Below are 23,082 nucleotides of genomic sequence, written 5' to 3' on the forward strand. Positions count from 1 at the left end.
GTACATGTTCACCTCCCTGGACCTCAATCTAATAAATTTGTATTTTTAAAAATCTATCTTCAGGAGAAATGGAGATTAGAAGTAAGAATGGCAGAATGCTGCTAATTGATGAAATGGGATGATGAGTATCTGGTTGTACATTATTCCATTCTCTTTGCTATAGATTAATTTGAATACAAACTCAAATATCATAGGCCACTTTAGTAGTAATTTATAAATTACTGATAATTAAAACAGTACTTACTAGGTATAGGCAGCTGCCAGGCATGGAATTTTGAATGGCAGTGTCAGAAGAAAGAGTAGGTGTGTGTTGGCACATGAACCGCTATCAGGGAATGAGAATTCCAGGATGAAATGGATAAATGTGTCTGACAGCAGAATGAATTTAGTCAGAGGACAGTCTGAAATTACTGGTAGATTAGGAAGAGAAGAAAAAAGGAAACAGTATAGTAGGTATTCTTATCTATGTGGGAGGATCCCATTACCTTGTAAATGGGGAGTTAGGGAATATATTTCCCCTCATTTCCCCTTTTGGTTCCTGCAATGAAACTCAGCCTTACCCATGGAGAATAATGTGCATTAAAGTCAAGTTGCATCCCTTGCCCCCAAGACCTGTATCTTATTGCTGTATTCCCTAGAGTGTGCAGGACCTTTGGCTATTCATTTATTTTACTTCTTCATTTATTTAGCATTACTTATTGAATACATAAGTCAAATATAAGCTCTATAAAAGCACTGTATCTGCAAGGCCTACAATTGTCAGGTACTCCATATAAGTGGATGAATAAAGCATCATAATTGGCTCACATCAATAAATAAGCACAAAAATTATTATATACCCTGTAGCATATCATTGACTAGATTATAATAAATGACAGTACCTAAACTATAACCCTGATTATTGAGTGTCAGACAATACAAAGATGTGTATGTGGGTACCCAAATGAAATAGTGTGGTAAGCAAATCAATGTCATTCTCCAGAGAGATAATTCAGCAAAACAAAACAAAAAACAAAAACACACACAAAACAACATACAAAAAAACCCCAAACCCAAAACAAACCATAATAAACCAGGCTGTTAGAAATGCTACAAAAAGGAAACTATGCCTGCCCAGTGGGGCCCGACTGTGAAAAACTGTGAGTGCTGCCTGTGTGTGTCTGTCTACTGTCCTCTTGCATGAACCTCTTGGGAGTGGGCCGAAAAGAGGCTCCAGAAAACTCGCTTTCCCAGAGGCCAATTCCAGGGCGGGACTCCAAATCATAAAAACCAGGTAGGCTTTGCAGAAGCCGGGTCCCCTGTTTGTGACGTCAGGCTGGGAAAATCCACGAAACTATGCCTGCCCAGTGGGGCCCGACTGTAAAAAACTGTGAGTGCTGCTTGTGTGTCTGTCTACTGTCCTCTTGCATGAACCTCTTGGGAGTGGGCCGAAAAGAGGCTCCAGAAAACTCGCTCTCCCAGAGGCCAATTCCAAGGCGGGACTCCAAATCATGAAAACCAGGTAGGCTTTGCAGAAGCCGGGTCCCCTGTTTGTGATGTCAGGCTGGGAAAATCCACGAACTACGCCTGCCCAGTGGGGCCCGACTGTGAAAAACTGTGAGTGATGCCTGTGTGTGTCTGTCTACTGTCCTCTTGAATGAACCTCTTGGGAGTGGGCCGAAAAGAGGCTCCAGCAGAGCACATTGGCTCCGCTTCGCTATGCGGCCGTGCGCTCTTCCTAAGAAAAGAACACCATCACAACAAGAAGAAAAAATCACACTAAGAACTGTGCTGGATCACAGAAGCAATCATTTCTCTCCGGACTGTATTCTCTGCTGCCTGCTCAGGCCTAAGATTTGATCCTGTGTGAGGCTTCATCCACGGAGGACTCCCCTCCCTTAGAGGCAAGTCGGCCCATCCAGAAAGGGAGGAGCCAGAGGAGTGTGCTGCCTGCATCATATAGCCAATGAATACCACCACAACACGTAGAAAAACCCACAATACAAGTGTGACAATGGGGAAACAACGCAGGCCAGCATCAGACATAGAGAATGAAGATGACAATTCTGATGACCAGATAATGACCAACCAACTAATCAACCTCACAGATGAGGACTTTAGACTAGCAATATGGAAGATCCTCAATAAACTCAAAGAAACCATGGATCGAGTTGAACAGAACACTAATAAGAATCAAGAAAATATGAAGACAGAAATCACAAGACTCCAAACTGAAATAACATGTCAACTAACAGGCCTGAAAAAGTCAGTAAATGAAGTAAATGACAAAATGGATAAGCTCTGGGACAGGGTATCAGAAGCTGAGAATAGACTTGGTGCCGTGGAAGATGAGATACATAACAATTCCATACAGCAGGAGAGATTGGAAAAAAACTTAAAGCAAATGAACAGACAATGGAAAAATTAGTCAAAGAATGGGATCAGATGAAAATAGAAGTCTATGATATGATCAACAGAAACAACTTAAGAATCATTGGAGTCCCAGAAACCCAGGAAGAAAATTTCCAGGAAGAATCAGTGGTCAAGAACATCATTACAGAGAAACTTCCAGAGCTAAAGAATATATGTGATCAAATCCTACATGCTCAAAGAGAACTAACCAAAAGAGACCCCAAAAAAACCACCCCAAGACACATCCTAGTCACAATGGCAAATCCCACAGATAGAGACAGAATTCTGAAAACAGCAAGATCAAAAGGGGAAATTACGTTCAAGCAAGCATCCTTGAGATTTACAACAGACCTGTCACCAGAAACACTCAAGGCCAGAAAGCAGTGGTGGGATATTGTGACAAGACTGAATGAAATGAATGCTTCACCTAGAATACTGTACCCAGCAAAACCTAGAATACTGTACCCAGCAAAACTCACTTTCTGGTTTGACGGAAGAATACATGGTTTCACAGACAAAAAACAGCTCAGAAACTTTACAGACTCAAAATCAGTTTTAAGACCTAATTTAAGACAAGACTAACCAAAAGACACACCAAATTTCGATATAAAGATGGCATTAAATCCCAGGACATTTCTTTCTCTCAACGTCAATGGACTAAATGCACGAGTGAAGAGACACAGAGTGGCTAAATGGATCAAAAAACTCAATCCAACCTTCTGCTGCCTACAAGAAACACACCTGAATAGTCAGAACAAACATAGACTCAAAATAAAAGGCTGGAGAAAAATTATCTAAGCAAACAACACCCATAAAAAAGCTGGAGTGGCCATACTAATATCAGATAATGCAAACTTTATACTCAGGAAGGTTGTAAGGGACAAAAATGGACATTTTATATTAATCAAGGGGTATGTAGAGCAGGAAGAAATAACTCTCCTAGACATATATGCACCGAATGAGGGGCCAGCAAAATATTTAATACAACTGTTGACAAATCTGAAAAATAATATCAATAACAACACAATAATTGTGGGGGACCTCAATACGGCTTTGTCAACACTGGATAAGTCAACCAGACTGAAACCCAACAAGAATATACTAGACCTGAGGAGAGAAATGGAAGAAAGAGGCCTAGTGGATATATATAGGACACTCCATCCCCAGAAACATGGATACACATTCTTCTCCAATGTACATGGGTCATTCCCCAGGATAGACTACATGCTGGCACATAAAACATACCTCCATAATATCAAGAGAATAGAAATTTTGCCGACTACCTTCGCTGACCACAATGATCTGAAATTATTTGTGAATTCCAAAGGGACACAGAAGAAACACTTTAACACCTGGAAGTTAAACAGCCTCATACTCAATAACCAGTGGGTCTGAGATGAAATCAAGGAGGAAATCAAAAGGTTCCTGGAAACAAATGACAATAAAGACACAAACTATCAGAACTTATGGGACACAGCAAAAGCAGTACTGAGAGGAAAATTTATAGCTTTGCAAGCACACATCAGGAAGGAAGAAGGAGCTTACCTTAGCAGCTTAATGACACAGCTAATAGAACTAGAAAGTGCTCAAGAAAAGGACCCAAAAATAGGGAGACAGAAGGAAATAACAAAGCTGACAGCAGAAATCAACGAAGTGGAAACCCAAAAAACAATCCGAAAGATCAACGAAAGCAGAAGTTGGTTCTTTGAAAAAACTAACAAGATTGATAGACCACAGGCAAAACTAACAAAGAAAGAGAGAGAGAAACTTGATAACTCGTATTAGGAATGAAAAAGGAGAGATCACTACTGATATGACAGAGATTCAAAGGGTACTCAGAAACTACTTTGAGAAACTCTATGCCACTAAAAATGAGAACCTGAAGAAATGGATAAATTATTGGACTCTTATAATCTTCCATGGTTGAAGGAATAGGATGTAGCATATCTAAACACCCCCATCACCATTGATGAAATTAAAACGGTAATCAAATATCTGCCCCAAAACAAAAACCCAGGCCCAGAAGGATTCACTAATGAATTCTTTCAAACTTTCCAAGAGGAACTACTACCAATACTGGCAAGACTCTTTCATGAAATTGAACAAACGGAAACACTTCCAAACAGCTTTTTTGAAGCCAACATCACCTTGATACCTAAACCAGACAGAGATGCTATGAAAAAAGAAAATTACAGACCAATATTGCTGATGAATGCAGATGCAAAGATCCTCAACAAAATCCTGGCAAATAGGATTCAATGCCTCATTAAGAAGATCATCCGGGGCCGGGCGGTGGCGCAAGAGGTAAGGTGCCTGCCTTACCTGCGCTAGCCTTGAACGGACCGCGGTTCAATCCCCGGCGTCCCATATGGTCCCCCAAGCCAGGAGCAACTTCTGAGCTCATAGCCAGGAGTAACCCCTGAGCGTTACCGGGTGTGGCCCCCCAAAAAAAAAAAGAAGATCATCCACTATGATCAAGTATGTTTTATCCCAGGAATGCAAGGATGGTTTAACATCCGTAAATCTGTCAACATAATACACAACATCAACAACAAGAAAAATAAAAATCACATGATCATGTCAATAGATGCAGAGAAAGCATTTGATAAGGTCCAACACCCATTCTTGATCAAAACTCTCAGCAAGATGGGAATGGAAGGAACCTTTCTCAATATAGTTAAGGCCATCTACCACAAGCCAGTGGCAAATATTATCCTCAATGGAGAAAAACTAAAAGCCTTCCCTCTAAATTCTGGCACAAGACAAGGCTGTCCTCTCTCACCACTCCTATTCAACATAGCACTGGATTATAGTGATTAGGCAAGAAAAAGACATCAAGGGAATCCAGATAGGAAAGGAAGAAGTCAAGCTCTCACTGTTTGCAGATGACATGATACTCTACTTAGAAAACCCTAAAGACTCTACCAAAAAGCTTTTAGAAACAATAGACTCATATAGCAAGGTGGCAGGCTACAAAATTAACACACAAAAATCAATGGCCTTTCTATACACCAATAGTAATAAGGAAGAAATGGACATTAAGAAAACAACCCCATTCACAATAGTGCCACACAAACTCAAATATCTTGGAATCAACCTGACTAAAAATGTGAAGGACCTATACAAAGAAAACTATAAAACTCTGCTCCAAGAAAGAAGAGAGGACACGCGGAAATGGAAACGCATACCCTGCTCATGGATTGGCAGGATTAACATAATCAAAATGGCAATACTCTCCAAAGCATTATACAGATTTAATGCTATCCCTCTAAAGATACCCATGATATTCTTCAAAAAAGTGGATCAGGCATTTTTGAAATTCTTTTGTAATAATAAACACCCTAGAATAGCTAAAGCAATCATTGGGAAAAAGAATATGGGAGGAATTACTTTCCGCAGCTTTAAACTTTACTATAAAGCAATAGTTATCAAAACAGCATGGTATTGGAATAAGGACAGGCCCTCAGATCAGTGGAATAGGCTACATTTTGAACTGTCCTAATAATGCGAATGTTGAGGGAAATGGAGAGCCTGTTTAGAGTACAGGCGGGGGTTGGGTGGGGAGGAGGGAGACTTGGGACATTGGTGATGGGAATGTTGCACTGGTGATGGGTGGTGTTCTTTATATGAATGAAACCCACACACAATCATGTATGTAATCAAGGTGTTTAAATAAAATAAAAAAAGAAATGCCACAAAAAGAAAACTAATATAGTGTAAAGTGGATTCGGTATTTGTTCAGATCCAAATTTGTATGGTCCTCAAGAACTTTTACTGGTCTATCCCAGACATACTGGACTGCATGCTTAGGGTTTTGAGCCTCTATTTTTGCCTTGTTAATTTATTATTTATTTTACACCTGACTAATACACAATTCTCTCTAGATACCAGGAATTCTCATAGGTATTTCTGTCTTACTCCACACTTCCCTGAGTTGCTTCGAATGTATTCTTTGTTCTTCTGCTGCTGCTACTACTACTGCTGCTACTACTACTGCATTCACCATAAACTTCTCTTCTCAACTAGACTGTTAGCTTTTTAAAATTTTTTATTTTTATTTTTTGACTTTTTGACTTTCAGCTTTTTGATGATGCTCATGTATTTATATATGGAATTATTTAATGTGGAACTGGAGATTAAATGAAGGGCCTCATATATGTGAACCATGAAGATATTACTAAAATAATTCTCTGGCCCCAAAGTATATCTTTTTATATCTAAATACTATAGGGTCTAAAAAACAGTGGGATCTCTTTATATCCTCAATGAATACATAAATAATTCGGTGATGGATGAAGAAATATGCTCGCTAACAAAACACCGGATACTTGGGAAGGAACCTTACCAGAATTCAAATGTAGGGAAGCTGAGGTGCTAATGTATGTTTAGATAGTAAAAGAAGAAATGATAGAAACAGTATACCAAACACCGGATACTTGGGAAGGAACCTTACCAGAATTCAAATGTAGGGAAGCTGAGGTGCTAATGTATGTTTAGATAGTAAAAGGAGAAATGATAGAAACAGTATACCTGGAACTATACTGAATGATGATCAATATGATGATGCTGTTCATCCTCTACATTGATTGTATGGATCCTAGTGTCTTTCTCAACTTCTTTTTACCTGGTTAACTTTTTAGCTTTTAAATCCTGAACCACCTATATTTTAATATGGGGTCTAGCATTTGTAATTCCTTTTTGGTGCCAGAAGCCAAACCTTAAGCTTTATACATGTAAAGTATGTGCTCATCCTTGCTGTGTGTGGTTTAAGAGGTTTCTTACATTTTCTCTGTCTCATTTTTCTCATTTAAAAATGGGGATAGTTCTGCCAAGCTCTTAGAATAGCACTAGACATAGTAAATGTTATATAAGAGTATGCTATTATTATTACTGTGAGTCAGCTGCCATATAATATGCTTTATTTATTCATTAATACACATGAGATCTTGCCAATTATTGGCTCTGGGGACTACCATACTTTCATGCAGTTTATATCTGTCCTAAATTTATCCTCATGCAGTACAAGGGAAGAACTCTACATTTCCCAATAGAAAGAAAAAATATGTTTCAATCAATTATATAATTTGTCCAAGATCATACAGTTCATCATAGAGTTAAAAATGAGGATTCTATCCCTGGGTTCTGTGACTCTCAACCAAGGACAAAACTTTCCCTTTTTCTATTTTCTGCCCTTCAGGAGAATATATTGCAACTTCAGAATGTAAACTTTGTATACTAGCATAGTTTACCAGTTTATTCATCTATCACAAATTTCTAATTCTAGATCATTATAATTTCATAAAAAAACTTCCATATACATTAAACATTCATTTCTCTTTCTCAGAGCCTCTGGCAACCACTAATCTATTTTTGGTCTCTATGAATTTGTTTCTATGTAATTTGTGGATTACAAGTTAAATACATTCATTCACATTGGTATGATAGTTTTCAATGTAGTTATTTCTCTAACTGCACTCATCAGTCTTTGTGGTGAGCTTCATGTCGTGAGCTGGACCTTCTAGCCATTCTCTTTTCTGTCTCCGATAATTATTGCAAAAATGTCTTTTATTTTTCTTAAAACCCATAGATGAGTGAGAATATTCTGCATCTATTACTCTCCTCTGACTTATTTCACTCAGCATAATAGAATCCATGTACATACATGTATAGGAAAATTTCATGACTTCATCTATCCTGATGGCTGCATAATATTCCATTGTGAATATGTACCCTGGTTTCTTTAGCCATTCATCTGTTGAAGGGCATCCTGGTTGTTTCCAGAGTCTGGCTGTTGTAAATAGCACTGCAATGAATATAGATGTGAGGAAGGGATTTTTGTATTCTATTTTTGTGTTCCTAGAGTATATCCCTATGAGTGGTATAGCTCGATCGTATGGGAGCTCAATTTTCAGGTTTTGGAGGAATCTCCATATCACTTTCCATAAAGGTTGGACTAGACGGCATTTCCACCAGCAATGAAAAAGAGTTCCTTTCTCTCCACATTCTTGCCAGCACTACTTCTTATTCTTTGTGATGGGCACCAATCAGTGTGGTGTAAAATGGTACCTCATAGTTGTTTGATTTGTATCTCCCTGATGATTAGTGATGTGGAGTATTTTTTCATGTGCCTTTTGGCCATTTGTATTTTTTCTTTGACAAAGTTTCTGTTCATTTCTTCTCCCCAATTTTGATGGGATTAGATGTATTTTCTTATAAAGTTCTGTCAGTACCTTGTATATTTTGGATATTAGTCCCTTATCTGATGGGTATTGGGAGAATAGTTTCTCCCACTCAGTGGGTGGCTCTTCTATCCTAGGCACTATTTAATTTGAGGTGCAGAAGCTTAATATATTCCCATCTGTTTATCTCTACTTCCACTTGTTTGGGAAGTGCGTTTTCCTCCTTAAAGATGCCTTTAGTCAGGCCCAGAGAGAAAGCACAGCGGCGTTTGCCTTGCAAGCAGCCAATCCAGGACCAAAGGTGGTTGGTTTGAATCCCGGTGTCCCATATGGTCCCCTGTGCCTGCCAGGAGCTATGTCTGAGCAGACAGCCAGGAGTAACCCTTGAGCAATGCCAGGTGTGGCCCAAAAACCAAAAAAAAAATGCCTTTAGTCTCAATGTCATGGAGTATTTTACCTACGTGTTGTTCTATATACCTTATGTTTTTAGGTCTGATATCAAGGTCTTTAATCCATTTGTATTTTACCTTTATAAATGGTGTTAGCTGAGGGTCTGAGTTCACATTTTTGCAAGTGGCCAACCAGTTGTGTCAACACCACTTATTGAAGAGGCTTTCCTTGTTCCATTTAGGATTTCTGCTCCTTTATCAAAAAGTAGGTGATTGTATGTCTGCGGAACATTCTCTGAGTATTAAAGCCTATTCCACTGATCTGAGGGTCTGTGTTTATTCCAATACCATGCTTTTTTTTGGATAAGTATTGCTTTATAATACAGTTTTAAAATGGGGAAGGTAATGCCTCCTATATAAAATAAAATTAAATAAAATTTTTATATAAAATTTTAAATTAAATTTATATAAAATAAAATAAAAATTTATATAAAATAAAATTCCCAAGGATTGCTCTAGCTATTCTTGGGCGTTTATTGTTCCAAATGAATGTCAGGAGTGTTTGATCCACTTCTTTGAAGAATGTCATGGGTATCTTTAGAGGGATTGCATTAAATCTATACAATGGTTTGCCAATTTAATTGCCATTTTAATTATGTTAATCCTGCCAATGCATGAGCGGATTATGCAATTCCATTTACGCCTGTACTCTCCTATTTTTTGGAGCAGAGTTTTATAATTTTCTTTGAATAGGTCGTTCATGTCTTTAGTCAATTTGACTCCAACATATTTGAGTTTGTGTGACATTAATGTGAATGGGGTTGTTTTCTTTTTTTTTTTTTTTTTTGGTTTTTGGGCCACACCCGTTTGACGCTCAGGGGTTACTCCTGGCTATGTGCTCAGAAATCGCCCCTGGCTTGGGGGGACCATATGGGACGCCGGGGGATCGAACCGCAGTCCTTCCTTGGCTAGCGCTTGCAAGGCAGACACCTTACCTCCAGCACCACCTACCCGGCCCGGGTTGTTTTCTTAATGTCCGTTTCCCCTATCATTATTAGTGTAGAAAAAGGCAACTGATTTTTGTGTTAATTTTGTAGCCTGCCACATTGCTACATGAATCTATTGTTTCTAGAAGATTTTTGGTAGAGTCTTGAGGATTTTCTAAGTAGAGTATCATGTCATCTGCAAACAGTGAGAGCTAGACTTCTTCCTTTCCTATCTGGATGCCCTTGATGTGTTTTTCTTGCCTAATCGCTATAGCAAGTACTTCTAGTACTATGTTGAATAGCAGTGGTGAGAGAGGACAGCTTTGTCTTGTACCAGAATTTAGAGGAAAGGCTTTTAGTCGTTCTCCATTGGGATAATATTTGCCACTGGCTTATGGTAGATGGCCTTAACTATATTGAGAAAGATTCCTTTCATTCCCATCTTGCTGAGAGTTTTCATAAAGAATGGGTATTGGACCTTATCGAATGCTTTCTTTGTGTCTATTGATATGATCATGTGAGTTTTAGTTTTCTTGTTGTTGTTGTGTATTATGCTGTTAGATTTATGGATATTAAACCATCCTTGCATTCCGACAATGAAACATACTTGATCGTAGTGAATGTTGTTCTTGATGAGGCATTGGATCCTATTTGCCAGGACTTTGTTAAGGATCTTTGCATTTGTGTTCATCAGGGATATTGGTCTGTAATTTTTATTTTCGGCAACATCTGTCTTGTTTTTGTATCAAGGTGATGTTAGCTTCATAAAAGCTATTTGGAAATATTTCCATTTATTAAATTTCATGAAAGAGCTTGGCCAGGATTGGTAGTAGTTCCTCTTGAAAAGTTTGAAAGAATTAATGAATCCATCTGGGCCTGGGCTTTTGTTTTTGGGCAGACATTTGACTATCATTTTAATTTCCTCAAAAGTGATGGGGGTATTTAGATATGCTACATCCTCCTTATTCAACTATGGACGGTTATAAGAGTCCAAGAATTTATCCGTTTCTTCCAGGTTCTCATGTTTACTGGCATAGTTTCTTGAAGTAGTCTCTGATTACCCTTTGAATCTCTGCAATATCTGTAGTGATTTCCCCCTTTTCATTTCTAATACTGGTTATTAAGTTTCTCTCTTTCTTTGTGAGTTTTGCCAATTGTCTATCAATATTGTTTATTTCTTTTTAAAGAACAAACTTCTGCTTTCGTCGATCTTTCAGATTGTTTTTGGGGTTTCCACTTCATAGATTTCTACTTTAAGCTCTGTTATTTCCTTTGATCTTCCTAATTTTGGTTCCTTTTGTTGATCATTTTCTAATTTTATAAGCTGTGTGATTAAGCTATTCGGGTATGCCCCTTTTTCCTTCCTGATGTGTGCTTGCAAAGCTATAAATTTTCCTCTTAGTTCGCTTGCTGGGTCCCATAGGTTCTGATAGTTTGTGTCTTCATTGTCATTTGTTTCCAGGAAAGTTTTGATTTCCTCTTTGATTTCATCTCGGACCCACTGTTCACCTAGTAGGGTCCAAACACCTCAGACTCTGATATTCTAACAGGGAGGCAGTTCCCAGGCTGGAGCGATTAGTTACCCCTCAATGGTGGAGGTGGTGGAGGATCACAGTCACCTGGTTCAGATATTTAATACAATACTAAACTCCCAATAAAATAGTGAAAGTGTATTTTTGTGGTACTTTGGAATGCATTTAAGATTAATTTACTAAGTGAATTAAGTAAAGATCAGGTGATTTTTATTAATGTGGAATATAGTAACTAAAGATAATGAATCACCAAGAAATAAGCAACACTAACTTCTAGGTGCTGTGAAAATACGGTTCTGATTAACAGGGAAAGGGGAGAGAATGAGTAGATGTTTATTTCTACTAAAGTAAAAAGAGTAGCTGAAGATTAGTACCGGTTTTGACTCCAAACAGCACAAGTAACTCTCTTGACTAGAGAGCTAGGAATAGCCCTTCACTAATACCCCTCCAAATTAAATTTAAAAATTATTTAAAAACATACATTTCCTCTCCCCTCGGTGTATGTGTATGTGTTGTATGGAAGACTTCTGCTTCGTCTTGGATGATCGAATCAGACCGCTGTATCTAGAGATCTTGGTGACTGTGCAGCTCAAGGAATGGAGCTTATGATGGAGTCTTTCTTTGTGGTTCTAGGAGTTCTGTCGTTTTATTCCATCTTCTGTAATTGGTGGTCTTGGTCATTATGTTGCTCCTAGGATCGAGCCTTGGATAAAGTATTTCGTTATGTTTCTGGAAGACCCGTTCAGTTGCAGTTGTCTCAGTCAGACTGCTGGAGATCTTGTTTGTTGAACAGATCATAGACCAAAAGCTAGGTTAGAGTTTTTCATTGCTGTTGTTGTTGTTGGTCCCAGTGATGCCTGGGTCATATGCACATGTAGTTCACTTTTGGGGTGAGGGATTACAGAAATGTGGCTCCATGATTGAGTGCTTGCCTTGCATATGAAAGATCTGGATTTTACCCTTAGACAAAAAAGTCTAAGTACTGTTTTATTTGTCACTAAATTCTCTAAATACTTCTCCATCTTAAATGTGACAACTAGGCATTGGATTTCTCACACAGCCATTCAACGCAAGTGGTTTATGGGATAGAATCAAAACCGTTTCAGACCATTTGAAATTGGCTCTTGGCAACAGTCTGAAGCAAACACTTGGGCTTTAAGACATGAACCCAGTGGGATCTTCTGAAAGGGTAGCAAATGCATGTTTGTCTAACAGGAAAATTATAACATTCATCATACTTAGATTCAGGAACTGTGTACTCAAGTCAAGATTACACTTTAACAGTCTGATTTTCAGGTTCCAGTGACTTAGAATAGGAATTTCTATTTCAAGCAAAGAAAATAAGAAATGAAAAGTGCTTGTCCTTATTTCTCTGTGTAGCTGTTGACAAGCTATTAAATCTTGCCAGAAGCAGCAGAATAAATCTTGGAAGTTGACAAATGGTCAGTAGTTCTGTCTGTGCCTGCACACTCAGAAGCACACACAAAGGGAACACTGTTTCCCTTGGATTATCCCTTGGCTGTGTAAATATTTCATATGACACTTAGATCGGCTTTGAGCTAGTTTCCCACCAAGCTGATGGCTTTTTAATGTACTTTCATCAGCCTACAATAAACCGTCGAAACTTTCTGCACAGCATAGTATACTCTGACCACTGGAAAACAACAAATGGAACAAATAAAGATTCTCAATATCCTTTTATTAGATGTCTAGAGACAAGGAATTGTACCTAAACTCAGCCCAAATCAGAAACACAAACTATAAGGTACTTGCTTTATTTCACTATTCTAGTAGCAATGAGCCCTTTCCATACATGCCAGAAGGAAGTCAAAACACATAACTTTGACTTGCCTTCCTAGTAAGACAGATCTTTGGCTCAACATGAGAATGCTATTCCCAAAGATAAGGATGGCAGTAATCTCATTCATTCTGGGCTCTATGTGTGCTGGCTTCTCTTCAGTTTCAGTGAATTCTTTTAGTTTTCTGCAACCTGGGAAATGCTGTGACAACCTACACCACAAATTAATGGCTCAAAAAGCTCCTGTATGGTAATATAAAAATAGGAAGCATGATATATGCTGTAATATAGATAATTCTAGAAATTAATGTAACATATCAAATGCTAAATACAAAAAAGCACATATTGTGGAATTACATTAATGTGAATACACACAACTATAGTAGATAGATTAGTTGTTACCAGAATTAGTGGGGAGAATAAAATTGCCTATTATTGGGTATGAAATATCTTGGAAAGGGGACATTGAAATGTCCCAAAAGTGAATAATGGTATAAACATGCACAATTGCTGTTAGTATACTCAAGTTGTAACTAAAGTTACACTGAGTTGCATACTTTAAGTGGATGAATTATATGGATTAGAATTATCTCAGTGAAGCTGATTTCTTCTCTCTTCAAACTCAAAAGATCCTACAGATAATACTTTTTAGCCTTGCTAATTTGTGTTCTACTTACATAAGAAGCAAAATAAAAGGAGGCACATTGACACTAGGAAAGCTATAGTATCTTTAGAACTATAAAACATATTGGTACAACCTTCATTCATTTATGCTTAAAAGTCCCAATGTGGTAGACATTGGGAATCTATAAAATATAAATAAATCCTGCATCTTCTACTGAGGTATACAATAATGATTCTCTTGACATTGACCCTTGTCTTGACATTTACATACCTAAGATTGAGAATTGCTTTTAATTAAAACAAGATTAAATATGCAAATTACAATGTTAGTACAATTCATATTCCAAATATTTTTGGAAATTGGAAATTTATGGATAATGTCCTTTTAAAGTTGCAAAATCTGACACTGTGTAATTAATTTTAATATTAATATTAGAAAACTAGCAAAGCAAAATATTTAAAGTTCGAACAAGGAAAGATGCAAGCTTACTATTTCTCAAAAATGCTATTATAAAGTATTCAATTCAATACTCATACCATGCAACTGATAAAGCCAAATATTTAATTTAAAAGAAAGGATGCAACTTGCTCTTTCTCAAAAATGCTGTAAGCAAAATAATTAATTGATGAAAATAATCAAGAAAGGACCCAATAAATTAGTGACAAGAGTACTTGCCTTGGGGCCGGAGAGATAGCACAGCGGCATTTGCCTTGCAAGCAGCCGACCCAGGACCTAAGGTGGTTGGTTCGAATCCCCGGCGTCCCACATGGTTCCCCATGCCTGCCAGGAGCTATTTCTGAGCAGAAAGCCAGGAGTAACCTCTGAGCACCGCCGGGTATGGCCCGAAAACCAAAAAGAAAAAAAAAAAGAGTACTTGTCTTGAACTCCTGTGGTTATGAGTTCAAATCTCTGGTGTTCTACATGTGCAAAGTATAAGCCTAGCAACTATACAGTTTACTATCCCTGACAAAGCAAGTGATTTTTGGTTGTACCACAGCCAGGTGAGTGTGAGCACAACAAAATAAAATGTGGCCCCTGATGAACATCAGAATGATGTATGAGCACCACAGCTATAATCTCTGGCAAGCATTGTGTCAGCCCTTTAGTGACACTCTCTTGCAAACACCACAAAACAGCTTGTGTTCTTCCAGTAAGACTTTTTTTTTGATTTTTGGGCCACACCCAGCGGTGCTCAGGGATTACTCCTGGCTATCCATTCAGAAATAGCTCCTGGCAGGCACGGGGGACCATACGGGACACCGGGATTCGAACCAACCACCTTAGGTCCTGGATCGGCTGCTTGCAAGGCAAACATGGTTGTGCCATCTCACCAGCCCCAAGACTTTGAGTCCTCTTAAGCACATGTGAAAGTACTAACCAAAGGAGTTTGAAACTTAGTAATTACTGTACTTGATTGTACAAGTGTTACCACCTGATGTGGAAGCCCCAGCAAAATCACACAGCTAAAATACATGAATATCACATGGCCTTTCAATAACCACCAGCAGTGTCCCTAGTCACTCCCAGTACTCCTAGTCCTGTGTTGCAACGACAACCAGGCCTACCTAAGCTTTTAACTTTTCAAACCAATTAGCCAAATATTTCTGTAGGTGTCCCCACCCAGTTATCTTCCATTGCTTGGAAGCTCTTCAAAAATAAATTAGATAATGTAATATTTTTTTAATATAAATTTTTATTTTGATCATAGTGGCTTACATATTGTTGACAATAATATTTTAGGTACATATTTACATAAAATCAGGGGGGATTCCCATCGCCAAATTGTCATCCCTACGCCTCCGTTTCTATCCTACCTCCCTTTTCCTTTTCCCTCACCCCAGGGCGGCTAGAATATGTGGTCCCCTCTGTATCTAACCCACTACTTAGTAGTCTTGCACCTGTTTGGTCCTGATGCCTCCCTTATTTCCCCCTCTATCTGGAGTCAGGACTAGCTAGTTCAAGTTGCGTGGTTTTGTTTGAAGGAGAAAAAAGCAATAAACTGGGGTAAGAGTCTAATACCCCGAAAATGGGCGGAGTCCTTCTAAAGGCTCTCATCATCAATCTGGGAGATGGAGAAAAAGTAGGTGACACACTCCACTAGTACCAAAAGAAGTGTCAAATATCCAGTGAGGGCTCCAGCTATATCGATAAGCACCACACAGAGCAGACAAAACAAACAAACAAACAAACAAGTAGAAAAAAAATAAAACAAAAACAGACACACAAAAATCACGCCATGGTCTTGAATTAAGAAACATGGCATAGCACATAACGAAAGAGAAGAAAGGAAGAGAAAAAAAAATAAATAAAAAAAATAAGTATAATTGGGGACTACACTTTCAATAATCACACCCAAACAGAGAAATCGACCAAAATAGATTGGTAAATCAAAAATAATAATAACAATAATAAATGAAGGTAATATATATATTTATATCAAAAAAATAACCAAGGTTTTGTGCTTTTTGTATTTTTGTTTTTTTCCCTCCTGCACTGGCACAGTAAATATTGGGGTCATTCGAAAAAGAATTCACTTGGCCTAAGAGATATGGGATTTCTCCGTCCTTGGAGCATACTGTCATGGGATCAACTCTAGACATTGCTCAGGATCCTTTACTTTCCCGGTGGTGTTTTTTTTTTTTTTTCTTTCTTTTTTTTTTTCCTTTGGTGTGTGGAAGACTTCTGCTCTGTGTTTAGAGGTCTCAGTATCTGTACAGATCCTGAGGTGGGACTTATGATGAAGTCAGTCTTTGTGGTTCTAGAGGTTCTGTTACCTCAGTGTCATTTTAACCCATCTTCTGTGGTTGATGATCTTGGTCTTTGCACTGAGCCTAGGATGGCACCTAGGATAGCGTCTTTCTTTGTGCTCCCAAAAGCCCCATTCCGTTACAATTGTCTCTGCCGGATCTTTGGGGCTGGGGATCATGATTCTTGTGCAGGTCATAGTTCAAACCCTAAACTAGGGCTTATTTATTGGTCCCAAGATGTATACAGTTTGGTCGTGGATCAAGCAGCCAGTCATCTGTAAATCCCGATCTTGGGTTTTTGTCCTACCAAAGGGAGCCAAGACTTCTGGTTTTGTCTTGTCGTTAGTTGGTAAGGTAGGCTAATCTGCTCTAAGGTCAAGATGTTCGCATTTTCCCCGTTGTCAGGATATCATGTTAGAGCTGGGCCTTGTTGTTGGTCTCGTCGTATTAAGGCCGTCCTGGATGGAGTTTGTTTCCTGCAGCTGTTGTGGAGAGCTGTGCCGTTTCTATGTCGGAGATCCAGGGTTCAAGGCTGGATGAATGGTATCTAATCACCTGAGGTCTAATTTGATTCCACATGACATATTTTCAAGGCAGGAGATATCCCTATATTTTAAATAACTATGAGTTCCTATCTCTAGTAGATAAGAGCTCTCTTTTATTTTTTTTTTAAATGTAAAATTTCCCCTTTACTTAGTGTGCCTTTGTAGGGGGAAGTGGTGCTACATTATAATGTCTGTGTATTCGTGGGTGGACTGATGGGATAACAGTCACAGGTCACCTACCGAAAAACGAAGAAAGAAAAAAAAAAGGGGGGGGGATTGAAACTGTATGTGCTCACAAATATATATGAAGGACAAACATTTAAAAAAAAAAAGATAAATAAATAAATTAAAAAAAAAAAAAAAGAAATAAAATGAGTTAGCGAAATTTTTATGGGACCAAAGTGGTGCAAAAGACTACCTTACATTTGGGGGAGGGCAGGTAAAGAGGTGGTGTATTACAGGTCTTATGCCTATGTTGGAAGTACAGTTTTTCCCATTGTCTTTTGGGTTTTTCTTGTGGTGTGTGGGTTCCCAGGCATCTTCCTAACCCACCCCCTGACCTTCTTCAGATTGGTAAATATTTGCGGCAGGGGGGTCGATAATGTAATATTTTTATGAAAAGAAGTAACTATAAAAATTTAGGGGGCCAGCGAGGTGGCGCTAGGGTAAGGTGTCTGCCTTGCAAGTGCCAGCCAAGGAAGGACCGCGTTTCGTTCCCCTGGCATCCCATATGGTCCTCCCAAGCCAGGGGCAATTTCTGAGTGCTTAGCTACGAGTAACCCCTGAGCATCAAACGGGTGTGGCCCGAAAAACCAAAAAAAAAAATTAGAAGTAATTTAAAATCTCAGTCGAGAATTGGTTAAACATAGTACATTGTTGTTTTTTGTTTGTTTGTTTGTTTGGCCACATCCAGCGGTGCTCAGGGATTAATCCTGGCTTTGATCTCAGAAATCGCCCCTCGTAGGCTCAGGGATGTCAGGAATCGACCCGGTTCTGTCCTGGGTCGGCAAACACCCTACTGCTGTGTTATTGCTCTGGCCCCCAAACACAGTACATAGCAAAAGAACTCCAAGATTTTCTATTTCACACACTAACAGAACAAATGAATGACTGGATCCATCTCTATCAGCTTTCCCCATAGCAACACAAAGGGGTATGTCTTCATTTGCACTGACACAAAAAGTAAAATACCATATCTTACTATAGCCCTTGGATTCACACAATTCCTTATATAAAAGAAAGAATCCTCAGTACTAATACTGCTGCCACAGTTCTGGTCCTTCATTCGTTCGTTCGTTCGTTTGTTCATTCCCTCCCTCCCCCTCTCTTTCCCTTCCTTCTTTCCTCCCCTTCACACCCAGTGACATTCAGGGGTTACTCCTGGCTCTGAGTTCAGAAATCACTCCTGGCAGACTTGGGAAGGCATATGAGAAGTCAAATCTGGGTCGGCTGCATGCAAGGCAAATGCTCTGCCTGCTGTGCTATTACTCTGGCCCCCTCCTTATTTTTCTTAACAATCTTTTTTATTATTTCCTCTCCCTTCAATGATGTTGATACTGTCAATACAATGACAGGGGTTGTACACATACCTGGCTGTGGTACTCACTGTACATTGCACCACAGGTCATATCACTCACACACTTAGCAGAGCCTATAAAGGTTGCACTCCTAGAGCTCAGTGCTTATACACATGTTTGCCAGGACTCACAGTCTTAGTTGAGGCATATAAGTTATGCTTATGGTGTTCACTAGGAATTGCTTCGGTGCTCATATGCATGTGCACCAAAGCTCACATATTCTGGTTTTGGTGTCCCCATATCTTTTTAGTTATAAAAGTAACTCACTGGGGTCACTCTTTTTGGGGGTTACTATACACATCTGGCTGCTTTATAGCTGAATACCACATGTGGCTCTGGAATCACAGAGAACATATTGCCATATTCAAACAACAGAGCTCTTTCTCTCATACTTGGTACATATAGGACACTGGAAATTTGACCTTGTTACTTGCCAGTTCTCTAAGACGTTGTGCTATTCCTCTTGGCCTAAAGTAACTGGGGGGAGTTATTGAGCCATATCTGGTAGTGCTCAAAGTTGACTCCTGGCTCTGTGCTTAGGGATCACTTCTGGTGGTGATTAATGAACTGTATGCAGCACAAGTAAAGTAGTCAAACCTAAATCAGCTGTGTGCAAAGCAAGTTCCATGACCACTCTGGCTACCTAAAATTATGTTTTTTTGGAGGGGTGACCTATAAATAATTAAAAAAGTTAATTAAAGCATCATGAGGGATTGATGTATTTCTAAAATAGATTTTAGGCCCAAATCTAGGCTTAGAAAGACATTAAAAAGGTGTTGAAAGGTTATGCATAGGAGAGAGGTTTTTATCGTAGGACAAAAAAGGAACAAAATCCAAGACTAAGAGCAAAAACTACTATGCGTCTGTCATTTGCCTTGCATGTGGATGACGCAGTTTGATTCCCAGCATCCCATCTGATATCCTGAGCACTAGCTGGAGTGATCCCTGAGAAAAAAGGCAAAAGTAATTCCTGAGCACTGCTGGGTATGCCCCTCCAAAATAACTAACTCTATGTAAGAGTGAAGATAGTGAGGGGATGAGCTAGATTATGGTAGGCACAGTTTTGATTCTTCTTACCAACTAGATTTCAATTGCATTTTCAGATATTAGAGATTTTTTTGCATACTTCATAGTGTCCCCTTTGTATTTGGGATATCACATAATATCACAATAAGTAAGATATACTATCCCCATAGCTATTGTTCTAAATGTCTGGTGTTTTTTCTTCTGGTCTGCAATATAAAAATTTGTGTATTTCAAGAGCCACGCACCGAATGGGAGAAAATATTCACCCATTACCCAACAGATAAGGGGCTAATATCCAAAATATACAAGGCACTGACAGAACTTTACAAGAAAAAACCATCTAATCCCATAAAAAAATGGAGAGAAGAAATGAACAGACACTTCTTCAAAGAAGAAATATGAATATCCAAAAGACACATGAAAAACTGCTTTACATCTCTAATCATCAGAGAGATACAAATCAAAACAACAATGAGGTACCATCTCACACCACAGAGACTGGCACATATCACAGAACAAGAACAATTGGTGCTGGAGGGGATGTAGAGCGAAAGGAACTCTCATTTACTGCTGGTGGGAATGCTGTCTAGTCCAGCCTTTATGGAAAGCGATATGGAGATTTCTCCAAAAACTGGAAATTGAGCTCCCATATGATCCAGCTATACCACTCCTAGGGATATACCCTAGGAACACAAAAATACAATACAAAAATCCCTTCCTCACACCTATATTTACTGCCACACTATTTATAACAGCCAGACTCTAGAAACAACCAAGATGCTCTTCAACAGATGAATGGCTAAAGAAACTGTGGTACATATACACAATGGAATATTATACAGCCGTCAGGAGAGATGAAGTTATGAAATTTTCCTATACATGGATACACATGGAATCTACTATGATGAGTGAAATAAGTCAGGAGAGAGCTAGACACTAAATAGTCTCACTCATCTATGGGTTTTTAGAAAAATTAAAGACATTAAAATAATTTCCAGAGATGAGGACTGGAAGGAGCAGCTCAAGATATGAAGCTCACCACAAAGAGTGGTGAGTGCAGTTAGAGAAATAACTACACTGACAACTAACATGACAATGTGAATGAATGAGGGAAGTAGAAAGCTTGTCTCAAATACAGATGAGAGGGGGGTAGGGAGGTGGGAGATTGGGGCATTTGTGATGGGAATGTTGTACTGGTGAAGGGAGGTGTTCTTTTTATGACTGAAACCCAACTACAATCATGTTTGCAATCAAAGTGTTTAAATAAAGATATTAAAAAAAGAATTTGTGTATCCACATATCTCCCTAGCATTTATGCTACTCTTTGCTGTAGGCTATCTGAGTAGTAGATGTAGTCTTAGTGTTTCTAATCATCTAAAACACCTAACATTTGTGCCTGTTGCTCACAATTGGTGCTCAGCAAATATATTTTGATTTGCCAGCTGCTGATCAGATTACAGAGGATCACGGGTATTTATTTGTGCATAGCTATTTATTGTGACATAAAGATTACATGTTCTTTTACACTGTGTGGTTTATTATGAGCAGATTTTAGTAAAATATTATCTTATTATACCTTGAAACCTGTCATTTCAAATTTCTTCTTTATTTCTTCTTGGACAACTTATAGCTAACAATATGACATAAGGGATTCAAAAGGATTTGGAAAAATTTATAATGAAACAATAATAAATGTTTGGGTAAAAATAGTAGAATAAAAAGGGAAAGGAGATAATAAGCATTTTCAAAATGCCTGTTATACACCAAGAAATGCTTGTAAAGAAACTGACAAACATCCCATCTAATTTAATCTGGAAAAACAAAAATAGAAAAATTCTACTTTAAAAAGTCCAAACCTATAACTAATTAAGAGTACATAGCTTCATCAGGTATCAGATACAATATCAAAAACTTATTAATCTCTTAAGAGAGATGAATATATGGATTTGCATTGTTTCTTAGGAATAGAACACTCAATTCTCAATTTAGGTTTCTGTAGTTTAGAATTCACTTTTCACCTCCCCTGATCCAGTCTTAGAGTCTCAGTGCTATAATTTATAATAAAATCTAGATATTCCCATAGAAATAGCAGTGTCTATATTAATTTATAAATGCGATTCATTCATGTACCTTTATAAGTCATAGTTTCCAAATATTAAATAAAAACAAGACAAGTCAAGAAAGATTTTATTAACACAACACCAGCAAACTAAAATTATAGCAAGCCCTCCAGCTTTATTTTGACATATAATGGTTTTGTCTACCTTACATATTGTTTTTAAGAAAATTATTTTAAGTTGTTTTTAAAATCATAACAGAGGCCAGAGCAGTAGGCTGTGGTAGGGCATTCATGGCTAACAGAGGACAGACCACGGTTTGATACCCTGATGTTCCATATGGTCCCCAAAGACAGGAGCGATTTCTGAGCACATAGCAAGGAGTAACCCCTGAGAATCACTGGGTGTGGCCCAAAATTAAAAATTTTTAATAGCATTTTTAAAAATCATAATGCTCCCAAGTTCACAATTTTAGCATATGGTAGGACTCAAAGATTATAATCAAAATACCACCTATCTTCCTGGGAGTCAGCTTAAGATTATGGGACTACATGTACTGGTTCACTGTTTCACAAAGTGTAAGGTCCGTGGCTATATATAGTAATCTGTGATATTATACTCCCTGCTAGGTATGGGGATAGGTGAGAAGAGATGAGTATACATTCAGATAGATTATCAATACATTCACAGATCTCAGACAGCTTTCTTTAAAAATGTTTCTTTTTGCTTATATAATAAATATAATATAATATATATAATATAACATAACATAATAATATAATATAATAAAATATAATATAGTATAATATAATATAAAATAATAAATATACATAATAAATATAATATAATATAAAATATAAATTAAAGACAGCTTTGCATTAACTTGTTTTGGAAAAACTAGCACATATATCTTTACCTGGAATAGATTCCAGGCAACTAAAAAAGGGAAATGGCTGAAATATTTCATGTTTGGGATAATCCTGTCCCAACTTCTATGTGCCACTTCAATGTGCGGGGAAAACACCAGACCTGTCTCTTCAATTTTATATCAACAGACATTGAGACGTAGACTATCACTAAACAATATAGGTGCAAGATAACACCTACAAACCTTTTTCAAATTAGGTAAGAATCCAGGTTATACATTTAAAAACTTCTTTTTTTCGAGAACAGGGGATGAAAATGTGTGCATATTCCATAGAGTTATTTTTGTGATTGGGTGAATCCTTC

General features: G+C 38.1%; 1 protein-coding gene across 1 annotated transcript in view; it reads right to left on the reverse strand.

Annotated features, from left to right (window-relative positions):
• Nucleotides 1-23,082, reverse strand: part of HDAC8 (histone deacetylase 8) — a 171,792-nt gene that overhangs the window by 65,432 nt on the left and 83,278 nt on the right. The gene's annotated exons all lie outside the window — the stretch shown is intronic.

The sequence above is a fragment of the Suncus etruscus genome, chromosome X, assembly GCF_024139225.1.
Source record: "Suncus etruscus isolate mSunEtr1 chromosome X, mSunEtr1.pri.cur, whole genome shotgun sequence".
Taxonomy (NCBI): domain Eukaryota; kingdom Metazoa; phylum Chordata; class Mammalia; order Eulipotyphla; family Soricidae; genus Suncus; species Suncus etruscus.